This window comes from Tachypleus tridentatus, chromosome 8 (assembly GCF_004210375.1).
Source record: "Tachypleus tridentatus isolate NWPU-2018 chromosome 8, ASM421037v1, whole genome shotgun sequence".
Lineage (NCBI taxonomy): Eukaryota > Metazoa > Arthropoda > Merostomata > Xiphosura > Limulidae > Tachypleus > Tachypleus tridentatus.
In genome coordinates, this window is record NC_134832.1 from 15,587,404 (window position 1) to 15,607,624 (window position 20,221).

Here is a 20,221-nt window from a genome sequence, read left to right on the forward strand (position 1 = left end):
AAACTACTTACTATACTTTACACTGTATTATATATTTACTAAATACTGAGTTCGCGTTTCATCTTTCCATTTTTCTATTGAAACTTACAGATGTATGTCAACAAATGCATGAAAAACAAAACCTAATAAGTTAAGTCTCCTGTGCTTGTTTGAATTTAAGCACAAAGATACGCAATGGGCTATCTGTGGTCTGCCTACCATGATGTATCAAAACCCGGTTTCTAGCGTTGTAAGTCCGCAGACATACCACTGTGACACTGGTAAAGTGCAATTTCACGAAAGTCACACTGAGCTTAAAACCAAACATGAGGAAATTTAAGATCATACGAAGTGAAAAAATTCGCATGAAACAATTACAGTTTATTTTATTTATTTATTCATTATTTGATTTTTGCCCCATATAGAAACGATGATTCGCATCGTTTTTAGTTTTCATCACATTTAGAAATAGATTATTTTTAGACACGAAGCCAACAGTATAGGTTGTGAAATTGGTTACAAACAGTTAATGAGTGAAGTTTGATATATATATACATTACATTTTCAATGCACATCTCAAGAGTCAGGGTGGCTACTCTTGGCAGGGTGGTCCCACTATATATGAGTGAATGTGTCTCCGACGGGCTTGACGTATTACTACTGACGTTTACAGGATTCATGAATTTTGACAGCTCATGTTGAAATACGTCACCCACTGCGAAACGTCATTTAGTTTCCAAATTTGTTATGTTTAATTGACGTTAATTAAGGGTCGAGAATCGTAGTTCGCCAATAAACTAGGCTATAACTCTGACGGTGTACGTCATGTTATATTCATGTTATGCAAGTAAAGGTCTTAAGAAAGAACCGCTAACTGCAATGGTCATATGCCCGAAAACATGCACCTATTACAGTAACACATAAAGAAAGGTCATGATATACAACTCATTTACTCTGAGCCTTTCAAACCTATTGGTTTAGAATTCTTCAAAGAATCAGAATTTGTATTTAAGCTGTCATCCAGCAATTCATTTTTATATAGGTTTGAATTATTACTAAAAATACTTGTTCGTATTAGAGCGTAAACAAAATAGTTGTTATGACTACATAAGTATCAAAAAAAGTTTCCTTTTAACTGCAACATTATTTGCAGAACTTATATTAACTTCTAGTTACACCTAAGTATTTACTATGTTTAAATATTAGTGGAACGTACTCTTTTTGCAGTTTTAGCTACACTTAACTATCTGCAAAACCCAAATATCCATGAACTTGTCATTAAAACTGTAAACTAAACATAAGCACTTGAAATGTGTTCTAAACATCTAGTAACATTTTCAGTTTAAAATGTTGCTTAAACTGTATAAACATCTAAAAATATGTTATTTGTAATATTCCAAACTACAATATGTTTCAAAAGTTATTTTTGTTGTCCAGACGACTAAGTCCATGAAACCGATGAACGTTCTGAAACATGGTGTGTGTAGACCAATTTGACCACGTGGAAGTCAACGTTCGTAAGATGTGTTTTGATTATATCAATGCCACATCCAAAATCACATTAAAATTGCTATACACACCGAATTTATATAACTAGCGGAAAAATTCCATAAGAGGATTTAAAAAAAAAAATTATGGTTGTACATTTCGGGTTGATTAGGGTTTAATCTTTAAAATTGTGCACATTTGCTGGCAATTATTTACTTATTTGTTTGAAATATAAGTTTATACAAAGATATAGATCGGGTATTAGTTCTACATATTGCAATGATTTACCTGAGAACGTATGCACCTGATAAAATGCAGTATGCATCATGAAACCTACATTCATGACATTGTTAATAAAATGTGTTTAAAATTACAATATAAATAAAGTGCATTATTTCAGCTAAAATATTCGTTTTAACGACTGCAAGTTAGTATTTGTTAGAGTAAAATTTTAGGCCAACAAGGCACGACAGAAATCGTTTGATTTATTAATTATAATTTTAATTTATTAATATTTGTTTTAGCAACAGCACAGAAAACAAAATTAATTTATTGAAATTAAATGCTCATTGCACTGCCTATCAACTTGGTTCATGAGTGTATCTATAATAAGAATGCTTAATTATGAATATGTTTTATGTAAATTTACAACGTAAGGTAATAATAATGATAGTTAAACCTACATTTTCTGGATTAAATGAAATACAACGGAAATATACATAATTTACTCTCGCAAGACATCTCCAGTATTTGTTCTTTTTCCTCAGTTTTCCAAAAAGTAGTCGTATTCGAGATTACTCTGTGTTAAGGAGTTATTTGATTTTATAGATGTGTTCTGGGTCTTTGATATGAAAATATTTGATTCTTCTAGATGTGTTCTGGGTCTTTGATATGAAAATATTTGATTCTTCTACTTGTCCTCTGGATCTTACGTATAAAGTTACTTGATTCTTCTAGGTGTTCTCTAGGTCTTCATACGAAATTATTTGATTTTTCTATATGAAATTCTTCTATTCTTCTTGGTGTTCTCTGGGTCCTTTCAGTCCCATTATTTATAATTCCTCAAGTGTTCAGAACAGCGATGCGACAACGGTTTGCCTGTTGAGATAGGAGGATAATTGGTATTTGCAGGTGTGTTGGTTATTATATCGAATCGACAATAGCCAAGACACCATGACATTTTGTTCCCAAGTGTTAGAAACGGAGCAAGTTTTGACTATAAAGTTTAATGAGAGAGAAAATAAAAGAAATACAGTAAAATAATAAGAATATTATCTCAGTTTAAAGTTAACCCACTAAGAAATAAGTAAACGTTTCATTAACACAGAATAATGATTAACTATATAAGAGGTTCTCAGTCTATAAAACCCTGCAAATCTTTTCGACATAATTAAAGTCTTCGCAGAACCCAGACTACCCCAATAGCTTTTCTTCCTGCCGATATTTCTGAAAAGTAACTCAAGGTTTCTCTGTGCTAGTCTTTTATTACTTTGAACTGATAGATTAGAAGAAAGGCATCTACTCGACAGAACAATTGACAACTCTTTGGCTACTCTTGTCTGAAAGAAAAGTGATAATGACAACTACTCTTAATACGTACTCATGACTCTAAAGTAAACAGCTCCATAATCAGGCACGCTATACACTAAGTCGCGCTCGACCTAACCCATTAATATTCTTCGCATTTGATAGAATGATTTGGTTTGGTTCGTTTAAAATTTCACTCAAAGCTACACGAATGCTATCTGCGCTAGACGTCCCTAATTTAGCAGTGTAAGGCTAGAGGGAATGCAGCTAGTCATCATCACCACCCACCGCTAACTCTTGGGCTACTCTTTAACCAACTAATAGTGATATTAACGGTCAATGATACTGACCGTCACATTATAATGTCCCCATGGCTGTAAGGGCGAGCATGTTTGTTGTGACGAGGATTCGAACCCGTGATCCTCAGATTACGAGTCGAGTGCCTCAACCACCTGGCCATGCCGAGTCAATGACAGAATGAATTCAGTAAGATCATCTGGTGAGAACACAATAAATTAAACTTTTTTCTGCAAACGAAGTATTATTAAGAGTAAAATATTTGTAAACAGTGAGTCGCCTTTGAAAATAATTTATAAAACTACGGAAGAATCATTTGAGTTTTTGTAAATTATCTTTGAAAAACATTAGACCTATAATTTAGCTGTTACTTTTAGGTAGCTAATCAAGAAGTGTTCGTATTACTCTCGGAGTAAATGCAAAGAAAATTATAATTAAAATGCATATGAACTGAAAACAAAATTACTTCCAATAATTCATAGTAAACTTGTTGTGAGAAAATTAAATGAGTGATAATATTCTATTAAATATCATATGGCATTGAAACGATATGTACCTATATAAGTATTAAAAAGTGATATAATCAAAAATGTGGAGGCATAATGCACACATGCTGATGGTAAAAAGTCAAAAGAATAGAATGTTGTATCTAACTAGGAACTGTCATTCTGTGGTTGATCGAAGTGTTCATTTGTTTAAGCAAAACATAATTTTCCGCAAATCGTACTTAAATAATGCACATACCTGTCACCTTAACATGAAAAGGTATTTTGCTAAGTCTGTCTAAAAAAATGTATCAAATAAATTTGTTTGCGTCTAGAAGAAATCAGAATAAATTTCATCAAAGAAACTTTTAAGTGAGAGCTAAGAAAATACTCGTTATAATCGTTTGTGTGCAGGCTATATATACTATATATTATATATAGTATTATGTGTATAAAAGTTTACTCTTGAATACAACTCGAAATCTTTCACATTATTCAAGTCTTTAACTGCATTACTTGAAGACTGTGAGGTTCAGCATGCAGCGTTGTCTGGCGTTATGAATGAACATCTTGTTTTCCATAGTTAAGCCATAAGGTGGCCTTTCATTGTTACTTTTTGATGTTGAAAGAAGAATGAATCTTCTCTGCGTATTTAAGCTATTTTTATTATTATTTAACAGCACAAGGACGATTTACGCATTTTTCTCACGAACAAATATTTTTTTAGCTGATACATTAATATTGTTCCTCATTGTTCGATAAAACCAGTAAAACAGATACCAGATATACCATTTCTATTGTTTTCATGCTTACTAAATTTTAGTGTTATAAAGAAAATAAACATTTTATTATGTAAGAAAACCTAGTTGAAATAACTCTTGATTAATGTGTACGGTTGACATATTGTTTGATGGTTTAGCAACCCAGATGGGAAAAAAACGGACATCAAAGAATAAAGGTTTTGTCATTTTCAAGATTAATTTGACGCTAACACGAATGAAACCTAATACATACGCTTCTCTGTAAGGGAAGTTCATCTAATGTATTATTTAGGTTCTATCGTTCAAAGATATTTCTCTTTTCCTCTGTTTGTACTTTAATAACATCTGAGATTACCTTTGCATTTACTTAAGGTAAATCTCCTCTCATTCACACCAGTTCAGGTAATTGTTCGCCTAATATCTGCCCTTGACCACCTTCACAGTAAAAGGCTGCGGGTATTCGTGGTGTAATTCACATGTCAGTGACAAATGTTTTTTTCGTGAGCTTGCAAGTGGTTACAGTGAGTAATGCTGATTGTGAATTTTTAATGTTTATTATTATCTATTATTACTGTCAAACAATTCACGGTGAAAGATTGTTTTCCACCAGAAAATGCAAAGGTGGCTCCGTAGAAAAATAGAAAATGTGGCGATCATTTGTATCTTATATCATGTAGAATTGTTGTTTCTCGACTTGTTTGACTTGGTACAATTAAAAAGGGATTTAGAGAAGATCTCTCAGACTGCAATATTTTATACGTATTTGTAATGCTAATGTAGTTCTTTGTTTCCTGCCAAGTTCGTTTTACTTATTTAAAAGGTATAAGCTTCTACGTATTGTTTTCTGAAATCATTGTCTTTTTGTACATAAAGTTACCTGAAATACAAGTATTAAGTAAAAGAAACGTGTTTGGTAATCTATTATAATCTCGCAAAGAATGAAAGTCTAAGCTTGAGCTTCTACACAATCTGATGCAGGTTATAACCTATCATAATTCACAAATTACCAGTAAAAGTAATTGGCATATGTATACTATTGACTCATAGTGTATGACAAACTTGTAGTAAAAAAACCTTTAATACTTAACAAATATAAAAATTATAAATATAAAATTAGTTATAATAAAAATGATGCAGAAAAATATGCTGAGAAACTTCAAGAGTTGGATTTGGAAAGTACATTTTCAGCTGTGCTTAACAACTAAAACAAAGTTTTTAATTTGTTATTTGTTTGTTTTCATTTAAGCACAAAGCTAAAAAGGTCTGGCATGGCCAGGTGGTTTGTTTGTGGTTTTTTTTATTTCGCGCAAAGTTCTTTCAGTCGTGAGGGTGCTATCATGTGATGGTCAGTCCCACTATTCGTTAGTAAAAGAGTAACCCAAGAGTTTGCAGTGGGTGGTAATGACTAGCTCCTTCCCTCTAGTCTTACACTGCTAAATTGAGAATGGCTAGCGCAGATAGCAGTCGTGTAGTTTTGCGCAAAACTCAAAATCAATCAAATCACAAAGCTAAAAAAATGGGCTATCTATGTTCTATCCACCACAAGTATTAAAACCCAATTTCTAGTATTGTAAGTCCGCAAAAATATCGCTGTGCCACTGGCGAGCTTTTAATTCATATTTAACACCTATAAAACTAGAGATTTAGATTAAAATGAGCTTTCAAACTGTTCTTGTGTTAATTTAATAAACAAGACTATCATGCAGTCTTGTAGTGAAAGCCATGACCATGTACTGTTTGTATAATTAACCATATCATGTACAAAGTTGCTATTAATATGCTGCAATTTTATTTCTATATTATAAACATGTGTATGTTAATATTACACATCGTCCAAGGAATATTAGATGTAAATATAAATCATTTTCTCAATTCGTCTTATTTATCTTAGAATATATGCAGTCTTAATAAGCTAAATAGTCAAAATATGAAGAATACCGTGCGCTAAAACATCATTTATGTGTGTTACTGTCATACCTTCATAGTTGTTATGATTCAAGTTTTACATGATAAAAGGCTTATGTAGTGAATTTCAAAATCTGAAAAAAATAGCGCATAAATCACCCTGTGCATTTCAATATCAAATTTTTACCTTCATATTCGTTTATCTAGATAAAAAATTTTGGAAATGGTTTCATCCTTTCTAATATTCTAGAATATGTTTATAGATTGTTTATTTTGAATTTTCGCGCAAAGCTACACGAGGGCTATCTGCGCTGGCAGTCCATAATTTAGCAATGTAAGACTCACCGTAGGCCGGGCATGGCCAAGCGTGTTAAGGCGTGCGACTCCTAATCTGAGGGTCGCGGGTTCGCATCCCCATTCTCTTTCCATTGCAAGAAATTTAACCCCAGATTTTAGCATTGTAAAACCCCTAAACGAATCACTGATCTACCGAGGGATATTTGATATTTCTAGTAGCAGTCTGTTAAGAGATTGAAAACTTCTACGAGATTTCACTGTCTCCTAAATAAATTATGATGAAGTCACTCAAAGTTTATACAGAAAATTTCATAGACTGTTGTAATATTTTTTTTACACTTTTCTGATATGGTAACTTTTGTTATATAGGCCCGGCATGGCCAAGCGTGTTGAGGCGTGCGACTCGTAATCTGAGGGTCGCGGGTTCGCATCCCCTTCGCGCCAAACATGCTCGCCCTTTCAGCCGTGGGGGCGTTATAATGTGACGGTCAATCTCACTATTCGTTTGGTAAAAGAGTAGCCCAAGAGTTGGCGGTGGGTGGTGATGACTCGCTGCCTTCCCTCTAGTCTTACACTGCTAAATTAGGGACGGCTAGCACAGATAGCCCTCGAGTAACTTTGTGCGAAATTCAAAAAGAAACAAAACAAACAAGACTCACCGCCAACTCTTGGGTTACTCTTTACTAACGAATAATGGGATTGACCGTGAAATTATAACGCCCTCACGGCTGAAAGGGCGAGTATGTTTGATGTGACCGGAATTCGAACCCATGACCTTCAGATTACAACTCCAGTGCCCCTAAAAACCTGGCCATGCCGGAACATGTTTATAGTGGCATATTAACTAGCCAACTCTTAGTAAATATTTTCGCAATAATTTCACGTTTTTTAAGCAACAGGAAACTGTATAATAGTCAGCTACGGGAATATCCAGTCTGAAGTTACTATATCTTAATTACAAAACATCAACTTCTATCATCTAAATTATTATAATTCAGTGTAGTTGTAAAGATGTAAGTTTTGTGAATTGCTGTTATGTATTGTATATTTCTAATTAATTTGTTCATTTTATATTTAAACCTTTTGTGAAATGTACATCGTACATTGTTCTAGAGATCTTATACATAAACCATTGTCAATAATAAACAATAATGAAAAAGCGAACATCCATACCCTACATACAGGCCTTCTTAGCAGCCTACCATGAATAGCTTTTTGAAGGCGTTTGTTTAGTAAATTTCACACAAAGGTACTCGAAGGTAATTTAGAAGTGACAGTTTAGTGGGAAGGAAGTTATTCAGTAGTGAATGCCATCCATCACTATCTTTCGGGCTAATCTAACCAACTAGTGGAATTGACCTCACACAGTAACGCCCCACTATACGATTCCAAGGGTCCTCAATGAAATAATCGAAAAAGTCGTCAAGTTATAATTTGTGCCTTAACTTACTAAAATTATTTACTATTTGTCTTAAATAAACATTCGGTTATGATACTGGTTAAGCAGAAGTGGATGACTGGTTTCTGTTTTTTATGACCAACAGGGTTGGTTTTCTCATCAGATGGTGAACGATTTGACAAGTTCTATGCAAATAAAAAATCGATTGCGTGACAGTCAGATATTAATTGTCAGGTCAGTTGCTTGCGTGGCATGCCTAACATGGGAAAACGCAGAACAAATAAGAAGCAGAGGCGTATGGTACTGTGGCAGCTGACTTTTCCATGACGAAAGAATGCCCTCGGACATTCATCATACAACAGCCATTTGTGATGGACAACATGCGGTCGTAAAAGTTACAGCCCGAGTAATCCTACAATATACTGTTAGGCTGTTATCAATAATCATTACGAGCTTAAAAGTCTGAGCACATAAAATACATTATTCATTAGAAGAACAGGCACGTATTTGTCAATGATACAAGGAAATTTTAACTGACTTCAGATAAGTTTTATTTTTTACAGACACACTCCACCATACTATTCATTGTAATTCCAGACTAACATCTGATCGTCATAAAAATTTGGATTTAAAACTGAATGTTAGGAACAACGCAGTGCTATGATTTACTTCATAATTCAGTAAAGTATAATAAAAATCTTGTTCAGGGTATTAAACGAAAAGGTTTGTTACTTTGACTTATGTTTCCGTAGGGATAGAGTATAAAATCACGATTTTCACTACATGACTTAATACATATTCTGAAAACATAAAATACAATTAAGCGTGTAAATTATCATCTGGTTTAATAAACATTTCAGTCGGGGACTTAGAAAGGATTCTAATAAGAATCCTCACATTTGTAAAACACTCTATTGATCTATATAAAATGGACTAATCGTTTAAAACGTTAGATTTAGGCATCAACCATATAAATGCAAGGGTATGATCACATGATAATCAGTCTGAAGACAATGGCTAAAAATAATGATTGATCTGAGTTTCAAAGTGATATGATAGTCCTTACCTGTTCAGAAAGAGGATCCGTTTCAAAAGCTATTTAACAAACTGGCAATAATGTTTAGCGACACCATAGGCTGAAAGAATATCCGTCTGTAACAAGGAAAAATGTGACTGTCAACCAAAATGTATGGGTTCACTGATGCAAAAGGCGTCATACTATATATCAGTTAAACCGTTATTTCCAGTGTGGTCACAAGTTGGCCGTATCCAAACATATGGTACGAAAAAAACTTTCAACAACTTCTATATAACAGTCGACAATCACGTATCTCGTAAAAGAACTGGAAAGGTAGTTTTAGTGGTAATTAGTACAAGTAGTGGATAATGAATTGCTTTAAATATTTGAAGTAGCCCAATAGTCGTATTCTACATTTTTTGTACTTACATAAAGTAAAAATATGAGAAAACTATATCAAACGCTCGAACCTAATTGAGTTTTTCAGAAAGTGGTGGCTGCAGTAGGTGTTGTAATAATATCGAATTGTGACATAGGAAGGGAACTTTAGCGAATTACAACATCTAGATTTTGCCTAAACGTTTCTATTTATCACGTCAACCCTACAATTTTAGATTTGTACCCAAATAAACGAGGTTCTTCTAAGATAGCAACACAATAATTTACTTCACTTATATTATCTAAAATCTGGCCAAAGAGCGTGATAATAATTTCAACCATCCTCCTTCATTATTTTCACCATCTGACGACATCTGTGATCAAATTCAGACCATACTTCTTAAACAACAAACAAGTATGGCGGACTCCAAAAATGAATACTGATTTGCCTTCTCCAGGACGGTGCAGCAGTCAAATGTGGTTCATCTTGATCATGAAGTGGTTGTAATGTATAGAAATAATTGATCGGGATAAATGTTTATACATTTTGTTGATATTATGCATTATTGTACAGTTTAGGAAGAATAATATAATGCCATTCTTTTTTATTTTTGTTATTATTAAGGTTTATCTATTTAAATGAAGATGTTGTTCAGGATACTACTTTCCCTTTGAAGTTACTATGTAGAACCCAATATACTTCTTGCAATTAGGGATGTAATTATTACATCGTATTTTAATTTATTTTTTTATTAAGCAGACATTTTCAACCGAATGATTTTTTACAACGTAATGCTTTTCATCAGACTGAAATATCATTTAATATTAGGCAACTTATTTTGTTTTATAATTTCCAAAATGCAATAGCAGTAGTAACATTTCGTATCAAAACACTGCAGTAGTGAAAGTCTAATGCTGTTCTAGGAATAAACGTATAAATGGTTCCATTCTAAAGGTTTCCATTATATTTTACACAAAGATTATTATATATATTTCATTTAGGATAACATAAAAGTGTGTAACTATCACGAAATCTGTAGCACTAACTGTGTGGTAAAACAATGAATATTTTGTAATTCAGTTGAGAGGTCAGCAGGAGGAGAAACCGAAGTTTATACGTCATACAACAAAGTTGTATATGTTTATAAAACTACAAAGGTTGAATACGTTACATTAAAACGATATTGGAACTTCACTGCGTTGCCATTACAGTATGTCGCCACGTTCCTCGTTCTCATTTTTACAACTGTGAATTTTTCAATAGTCCTATTGCATAGGCTTCTGAACAAAAAGACTCTGTCGTCAGATTTCATTTCAAAGCACACCAGTACTCAGTTCGTGTTTTCATAATATGTTTCATGTAGGAGGATGACGGTTTCCTAACGCCAATTTCAATAGTCTTATCCTACAGAAATCCGTGTTGACGTCTTTTGCCACTGAACTTTACGTTTGTGGATTCTCATCTGTTACGAGTCGCTGTAACGCTGTAAAGGAAATTGTAGCAAGCCTTATCCCAGTTATGGATGTTTCTGGTTTCCAAACTGATAACTTTTCCTTTATTTTCAAATAGACCACGACCTGTCATGGTGACATATACCGTAACGACGTTGTGAGGCTCCGAAATCATTTTAACATAACTTATTCTATCTCTATATAAACTACTTCTTAAGGATAATTTCGTGTTAAGAAGTCAACTAGTATTGTCATACACTCTAAGAAATTAAGCTTAATCATTAATTTTATGTCAAATGATTCTACACATCTAAAAATGTATTTTAAAATGAACCACGTAAACCGCTGAAAATTCCCTGAGACAAATGTCTAGGTTTTGTGTGTAAGCATTAGCACAGTTAGCAATTGTTATGTAAAATATCAACTGAAATGTTGGTAAGAGAGTTACCAGAACATTTTTGTCAAGCTACGAACATTCTGTTAAATTATTAATAAACATAACACTGTGTCTTAACTCTATGTGAATACATAGCGAATTAATGAATAAAGATACAAAAGGTAATAATTATGTTGTATTTCATGCAAAATGTTACATTCATTTTTATGTATTACGTGCTTTGATAACTGTAGCGGACAATATATCCTTCCAGTTTAACTTTATCCCCCAAAAAAACTGTGTTTTGTGTTATTTAAAGTTCGATTTTTCTCTATGAGGCTAATTAGAATGTAAATTTCAACACCGTGGTAATGTTTTACTGATTCCTGTTCACAACTGAATGAGCTCGGGAGAGAATACCTATCATTCTCTAGAATTCCCATATGGTAGTACCAAGGGCATATCATAAGGGTTCTGCTTGAAAGAACATACTGAAAAAATTTAGGGTATGAAGTAACTGTCATGGTACCCCATAGAGTGTCTTAATTATATAGAAAGAAGCTAGCAAGAAGTAGTATATAGTACCCATATATGCTAGAAGAAATCAGTTTAATACCACTCCACAAATATACCTTGATAAAAAGAATGTTTAACACCTTATATCAGAATATTAAATTTTATTGTTATGCCATGGCCCAAAGAAACGTAGAGAGTTGTCAAAAGAGTAGAGAGTTCGAATAAAAGCTTTACGTGATGCTGGTTGGATTCTCAGATAAATTGCTGCAGATTAGAAATGCTCCTCAAACACTGTCAAGTACACCCTAGAGAATTTGAGACCGAGAGAGGTAAATTTGAAAATACGAAAGGAAGCTTAAATTCTATGATAATAATGTTAAGTATCTTCGTTTATCTAGACCTCAAGATAGAAGAAAGACTGCCAGTGATTTCAAGCATGAGATAAACAACCATGTACCGAATGATAGAAGAGTGTCCAGATTTACAGTACAAGAAGGCTCAACAAGAATGGAATATTTGTTTATGTAGCGGTTTAAAAATATTTATTTCGATCTCCAGATATTATCAAATGGCCTTTTAGTTTACTAAAACGTACAAAAACTAGAGTGTTGATGACTAAAAAAGGATTTTATGGACGGATCAGTCCACGTTTTAAATTTTTGATTCAAAGATTCGGTTATGGGTCCTACAGAAGAAAGATGAAAGATACTTACCTCAATGCATAGCACCTACTATGAAGTATGGGGGAGGCAGCATAATGGCTTGGGATTGTTTTTCTGCTGAGGCGACAGGATATATTTGCAAAATAGATGGAATAATAGATCAGCGCAAGTATACCATCATATACTGGTTTATTGTTGTGTACTCACTGGTTTGTGTATTATTGATAAAGGATTCTACTACCAAAATAATGACCCCAGACACTAATCCAACCTATTCATATTGTTCCCCACTGGTACAGCGGTAAGTTTACGGACTTACAACGCTAAAATCAGGGGTTCGATTCCTCTCGGTGGACTCAGCAGATAGCCTGATGTGGCTTTGCTATAAGAAAAACATAATGCAACCTAGGCATAAATTACTTAGTTAAGAAAGAAGTTGCTGGAGTCATTAAATGATGCAATGGTGCCCATAGAGCCTCGATCTCAATTTAATTGAGCAGATCTGGAATTTGATAGATCAAAAACTTCACAAATTAAAAGTTACTTCCATACAAATTTTATGAGAGTGTATTAGAAACACTTGGAATAAAATCCTAAAGAAAACTTTGATTAAATATTTTGTAACAACGCATCTTTAGTAATTATTTTAAAATCGTGTATGAAACAATATTTTATGGTATTAAATACGTTTGTTTTTAATTTAGTACAAAGCTACAAGAGGCTACCTGCGCTGGTTGTCCTCAATTTAGCAGTAAAAGACTAGAAGGGAAAGAGCTAATTGTCGACACTTACCGCCAACTCTTGGGTTACTCTTTTTACAACTAATAATGATATTGACCGTAGCATTATAACACCTCCACAGCTGAAAGAGCGAGCATATTTTGTGTGACGGGAAATACTAAGTATTACTATGGAAACGATGTATTAAAAATAGCATGTTAGTAAACTAATCCTATATTTTATAGGATAAAAGTCACCGTGTTAAATGTGTCTGATTCAAAAAATATGTTACTGTGGTAAACATGTATCTCACAGACTAGGACTTACTGTAAAAACGTACCAATATTACAAACTTACTAAATATGTCTCACAGAAACTAAGTGCTACTGCTGAAACGGGTCTACTAGAATTAAGATTTTACTGAGGTAAACATGTATCTTTTTCAGTTTGAAACTTACCTTGTTAGCTGTGACCACTATCACAAACGGATGTTACGTAGTAAACATGTATATTACAGGCTGCTTTTTACCATTATACATGTTTATCTATCAGGGAAGGTGTTAACGAGGAAAACTATTTGCAAGAAACACGATATTACTGCGGTAAACATTTATTTTACGTGCTTGGTATTACAGCAATAAACTTGTTGGTTACAATGAAGTTTTTGCAGTTGGAAACATGAATGTTACAGGCTAAAAATTAATGTTGAAACGTGTCTTTTACAAACATGTAGGCTACAGGCTCGGTATTACTGTTAAAATGTGTTAAGATAAAATGCTACTGTAGTAAACAAGTCGTTTCCAGGATAGGTATTTATATTGAAAAAGTCTCTTACAAACAATGTGTTACAGTGGTAAATGTGTTCCTTACTGGCTAGTCCGTAATAATGAGAAAAACTTCTTTGTTAAAAACGAGACATTGCTCTGTTAAATGTGTCTCTTACTGATTAAGCGTTATTCTGTAAATCTATGTTATAAAGAATTTGTTTCTATGGTAAATATATATCTTTTAGGCTAGGAATCGCTGTGGTAAATTCTTTTGTTACACGTAAGAATTTACTCTAAAAAACAAAACATGTATCCTAGAAACTAGATATTACTGTTGAAACGTGTCATGTATGTCACTATGGTAAGCATATATCTTGCAGGCTATGTATTATTATTATGAAAACGTTTCTTATAAACTTGGTGTTGGTTAGATAAGCGTGTATCTTAGAAGTTAAGTATTATGATGTTAAACGTGTTTCTTAGAAGCTAGATGCCACAGTGTTAAACATGTTTGTTAAAATAAAACGCTAAATACGTTTGTTACGAACAAATTAGTGCAATAGTAAATATTGACCTTAGAATTGAGATGCTCTTAAGGAAAGGTATATAATATAATGAATACGAACACAATGTTACTGTTATAAAAATGTATATTTAAGGGCAGATATTACCGTGGTAGACGTGTACCCTACAAATAAGTTATAGAAGCAAAAACATATTTGATACAAATATATAACTCACAGACAAGGAGTTATTTCTAATAACGACCCTCTTTGAAATAAAATTATTGCTAGGCGACACTACGGAAACTAAATTTTACAAATGAGACGTTATTATGGTAAATATATATCTTGCACACTATGTAATACTGTGGGAAAATGATTGTTACAAACAAGATATTATTGTAGTGAATATGTTTCTTACAGGCTAAGTATTACTGTGGAAAGGTGTCTGTTACAAATAAGATGTTACTATGGAATACGTTTATCTTACAGTTTTTGTATCAGACGAAATATTTTTTTGTCTTACAGACTAAACATTAGTGTCGTAAAAATGTTTCGTATTATCTAGAACTTACCGTAGTAAACATTTAATTTACAAGCTAAGTATTGTTGTAGGAACATGCCTGTTTCAGAAATGATACTGTCGTATTGTTTGTTTGTTGTTTTTGAATTTCGCACAAAGCTACTCGAGGGCTATCTGTGCTAGCCGTCCCTAATTTAGCAGTGTAAGACTAGAGGGAAGGCAGCTAGTCATCACCAACCACTGCCAACTCTTGGGCTACTCTTTTGCCGACGAATAGTAGGATTGATCATCACATTATAACTTTCCCACGGCTGAAAAGGTGAGTATGTTTGGTATGACAGGGATTCGAACACGCGACCCCCAGATTACGAGTCGCGCCCCTAACACCTGGCTATGCGCTATGCCGAATTTTACCTGTGTGTCTTACAGATCAGGTGTTACCGTGATAAACGTTTATCTTACACCATTGGTATTAGTGTAATAAATGTTTTCTTACAGGTTAGGTATTACTGCGATAAATATGTTTGTTACAAATGAGGTATCATGGAGCTTATTGTTTTTATTAGTGCAAAACATTTATCACCATGTTATTAATATGGTAAACATGTATATATAATATTATTATTACTCACTTATACGGGTATGTTGCAGGCAAAATGTTACTATGTAAACGTGTATCGAACATGTTACGTAATGCTGTAAAAAGATGTGTTGTAAAGAAGTTGTTATGAAAGTAAATATATGTCCTACCTGCTAGGTATTATTTATCAGACGTATATGTTATAAATAGAATATCAATATGTTGAAATATTTACCTAACAGGCTTGATATTACTGTGGTAAACGTGTCAGTCACAAGCAAAAATTCACAAGCTGAAACGAATCCTTTATAAATATAATATTATTACTAAGGTAACACGTATGTTGCAAACTAGGTATTACTATGGAAACATGTAAGTGAGTAACAAAATATAAACTGTGGTAGAGGTATACCTTACCGGTTAGATATTATGTAATCTTAGAGATTAGATATTACAGAGGTAACTGTGCATCTTAGAAGCTAGGAATTACTGTTCAAACGTGTTGTTAAAAACTTATTATTGTTTCAAACACGTATCTTACAGACTACATATTACTGTAGAAATGTATCTGTTACAAATAACGTGCTAATGTGATAAGCACATATTTTACAGGCCAAGTAGTTCCGTGGTAAAAGTTTCTCTTTGAAAACAAAATGTTATTATAAAAAACTTATATTTTCAATGTTAGTTATTCTTTTAGAAACGTTATTTTGGTAACCACATATCTTACAAGCTATGTATTACTGTGGAAACGTATGTGTCTGCTACGAAAAAGACGTCATTATGATAACCTCGTCTTTTACAAACTAAGTACTACTGCAATAAAGTTTGCTATAATTAAGAATTACTGAGGTAAATGGTACTTTATAATTTAAGCCCTTCTATGCTAAACACGTGTTACAAGTCATTAGTTGCTGTCACCATGACAAATATGGATGCACTGGTCTTCGTATTACTAGGTGTATTATTAATGAAAATTACTGAGGTAAAATGTGATTTATAATAAACTCTGTGTATTATAAATAGTTGCTAACCTTATAAACGATTATTATAAGATATGTATTACTCTCGTATACGTTTTACAAACTGTATAATACTATACAAACGTGTATGTAATATGTCAGATACTACTGTAGGAAGAATATGAATCTAATCGTAAGTATTATTGTATTAAAATGCATTAAATGCTAGATATTACTTCGGAAAACATGCGTATTGCAATCTAAATATTACTGTACGATTTAAGTAAGTATTGTTATGGTAAATGAGTCAATTTTATATAAGCTACACATAACTAAGGAAACAGACTTGTAATGTGTTAGGTGTTAAAGTGATAATTATATGTTTAGAAACATGGACGTTATAATACTAAATATGTATATATATGTAATAAACTAAATGTTACTGTTGAAACTTCTGTGCTATTAGGTAATTGTTACTCTTGTAAATATGACTGATAAGCTCTAGATTTCTACACGTAAGGAGAGAATTATAAGATAGGAGTTAATTTAGTAAATATGTATATAATAAGGTACGTATTGCTATAATAAATATATATACTATGCGTTAAAAATTATTGTGTTAATTGTGTTTGTTACAAATAAGGAGTTATTAAGTTGTATATGTTCCTTATAACTTGCGCGTTGGTTTTGGTTAGTATGTTTATTTTAACTAGATATTACCGTGGTTAACTCATCTGTTAGCTAGGTGCTTCTTTGGTAAACTCTTGCTTATAACTACATAGTGTTATTGTAAATTTATGTATTTTAAATTACTGTAAGAACATTAAATAACCACTTAACTATCATTTTACACTTCTGTACATTACTGTAGTAACATGCCTTATAAGCTATTATTATTACAAACTGCTAAATTGATAAATGTGTGCGTTATAAAGTAGACGTTAAACTTATGTTATAAGCTAGATTTTAATGAGGTTAACGTTGGAGTTATAAGCTAGGTTGTTCTAACGCTACAAACGTGTGTTACAAAGTACGTAATGCTACGGTGCTATTGAGATGAACGTGTTTCAATAAAAACCTATCGTTATTTTAATGTGAACGTTTTATTTATAGTATTTCTTTAGTGAATGTGTATATTACAAGCAAAGTAAATGCTAACATACTACTTTCACTATGAAGTAAATATGCTATACTAAATATGTGTTATAAACTATATGTTACTGTAGTGTTCAGGTGTGTTTTAAATTATATACGACTGAGTATAATATGTATTTTCAATGATATCTTATACTTGTGTATTACAACTAAGTATGAATTTTTTTACAAAGTTTTATATGCTAGATGTTATTGTAGTAAATTTAAATGTTTTTCTAGTAAAAATATTCATGATAAGCTTGGTGTTCTTTAGTAAACACATATTGGAAGCGATTTTCAAGTGTTCTATATTTATAGTGAGTGTTTTAAGCTTGTTGCTACTGTACGAAATGTGTGCTATTATCTCGTCTGTAATATTTTGAGATTACGGTTTATTATCTTCACGACTGAGCTAACAAAAGTATGTTTGTTTGTGAATATAGTCATATGTTTGTCAAGAACATTAACATTTATTTTTAGCAGATTTCTAAGCAAAAGCTAGAATATTTTTAGCTATGATCCTTGTTTAAGGATTAACACATACACCGCACATTATATCGCGCATTTCACGCTTTTCATTAAAATGTCCTGGATTTTATAACTAAATACAACTCTAAGTGTGCTTGTGAAAGGTAAAAAATTGTTTTCAAAATATTTGATTTAAAAACGTAACTGCATATAGGCTAAGAGAGAAAAAGAGGCCGCTTATATATATAAATCGTTTTTGTAAGCTTTCTTTGTATTTACATTTCTCTGGAGTAAAGTTTGAATAATGCAGTATTTATATATATACACTGCTGGCCAAAATCTTAAGGCCAATGAACATAAAGAAAAAATACGCATTTTGCGTTGTTAGACTCAACCACATATTTGAGTAGAGCTTTGAAAGATGAAAATAAGAAAAGGGAAAAAAAAAAAAAAATTAGCATTTAATAGGGAAAATATGAACACTATGAAATTAGCCTACATATTAGCTGGCCAAAAGTTTAAGACTATACTGAAACGAAGCGTTAATCGGTAAACACATTACAAAATTTAGTCATTTGTGTTCAAGCATTAGCGTTGTCAACATCTCCCACTGACATCTCCTGTGTTGCATTGGATAAAACCAGGGGAAAGGATAAAACGTTGACAGTTTGAACGTGACAGAATTGTCGAGCTGCAAAAGCAAGGTCTCTCTCAACGTGCCATCGTTGGTGAGATTGGGTACAATAAAACTGCTGTTGCAAATTTCTTAAAAGACCCTGAGGGATACGGAACGAGAATTTCAAGTGGTCGACCCAAGAAAATTTCGCCGGCGTTGAGCAGGAGGATTCGACGGGTTGTCAGGCAAAACACCAGCCGATCGTCGAACCAGCTTAAGGCCCTTACTGACGCAGAATGCAGCTCAAGAACAATAAGACGGCATCTACGAGAGAAAGGCTTTAAGAACCGTAAACGTCTTCAAAGGCCACACCTCGTTCCACACCACGAAACAGCTCGGTCAAACTTTACTGAGAAGCAACAAACATGGGACGTAGAAAAGTGGATAAAGATTTTGTTCTCTGATGAGAAAAAATTTAACGTGGATGGTCCGGATGGCTTCCAACGTTACTGGCACGATAAGGATATATCCCACCGGAGACATTTTCTACACGACACAGTCGAGGAGGTTCCATCATGGTCTGGGGTGCTTTCTCCTTCCATGGAACAATGGAGCTTCACGTTATACAGGGGCGTCAAACAGCAGCTTAGCTACATTGGTCTGTTGGAGAGAACATCCTTGTTGACTGAAGGCCCTCGCTTGTGTGAAAATGACTGGACCTTTCAGCAGGAAAACGCTGCAATCCACAATGCCCGCAGAACAAAGAACTTTTTCATGGCGAATAACGTAATTCTTTTGGACCATCCAGCTTGTTCGCCCGCACTGAACTTCATTGAAAATGTTTGGGGGTGGATGGCAAGTGAAGTCTATAGAGATGGATATCAATTTCAAACAGTGCATGATCTTCGTGAAACCATCTTCACCACTTGGAATAACATTCCAGACAGCCTTCTGCAAACGCTTATATCGACCATGCCAAAGCGAATGTTCGAAGTTATTCGCAATGACGGCCGTGCAACTCACTACTGAGACCTCTTGTTGGGCATTTCCTACCCTGTTTAGGACTTCTTTTTGGTATGGTCTTAAACTTTTGACCAGCTAGTATTTAGGCTAATTTCATAGTGTTCACATTTTCCCTATTAAATGCTAAAAACGTTTTTTATTTCCATTTTCTTATTTTCATCTTTCGAAACTCTATTCAAATAAGTGGTTGAGTCTAACAACGCAAAATGCATATTTTTTCTTTATGTTCATTGGCCTTAAGATTTTGGCCAGCTGTGTATATAGGTATACTGAAGCGACAAGTGTTGGATATATCTGACTACGAATTCGAAATGTCACTCGGTTTAAGAGATAACGTTTTTCTATATATTTTAGGGAGTTCTTAAGGACTTATTAAAGAGTTAGA

General features: G+C 33.3%; 1 protein-coding gene across 23 annotated transcripts in view; it reads right to left on the reverse strand.

Annotated features, from left to right (window-relative positions):
* LOC143258576 (POU domain, class 3, transcription factor 4-like) overlaps window positions 1-20,221 on the reverse strand; it is a 205,914-nt gene that overhangs the window by 169,232 nt on the left and 16,461 nt on the right. For 10 of the 23 annotated variants that reach the window (XR_013032386.1, XR_013032380.1, XR_013032371.1 and 7 more), the window contains one exon: window positions 9,205-9,290. The exons of 8 other annotated variants lie outside the window; for them this stretch is intronic. The gene's annotated coding sequence lies outside the window, so the exon portion shown is untranslated. Of the gene's footprint in view, window positions 1-2,150; window positions 2,566-9,204; window positions 9,291-20,221 lie in introns of all 23 variants that reach the window. 5 more of the 23 variants (XR_013032374.1, XR_013032376.1, XR_013032368.1 and 2 more) reach the window with 2 other exon arrangements.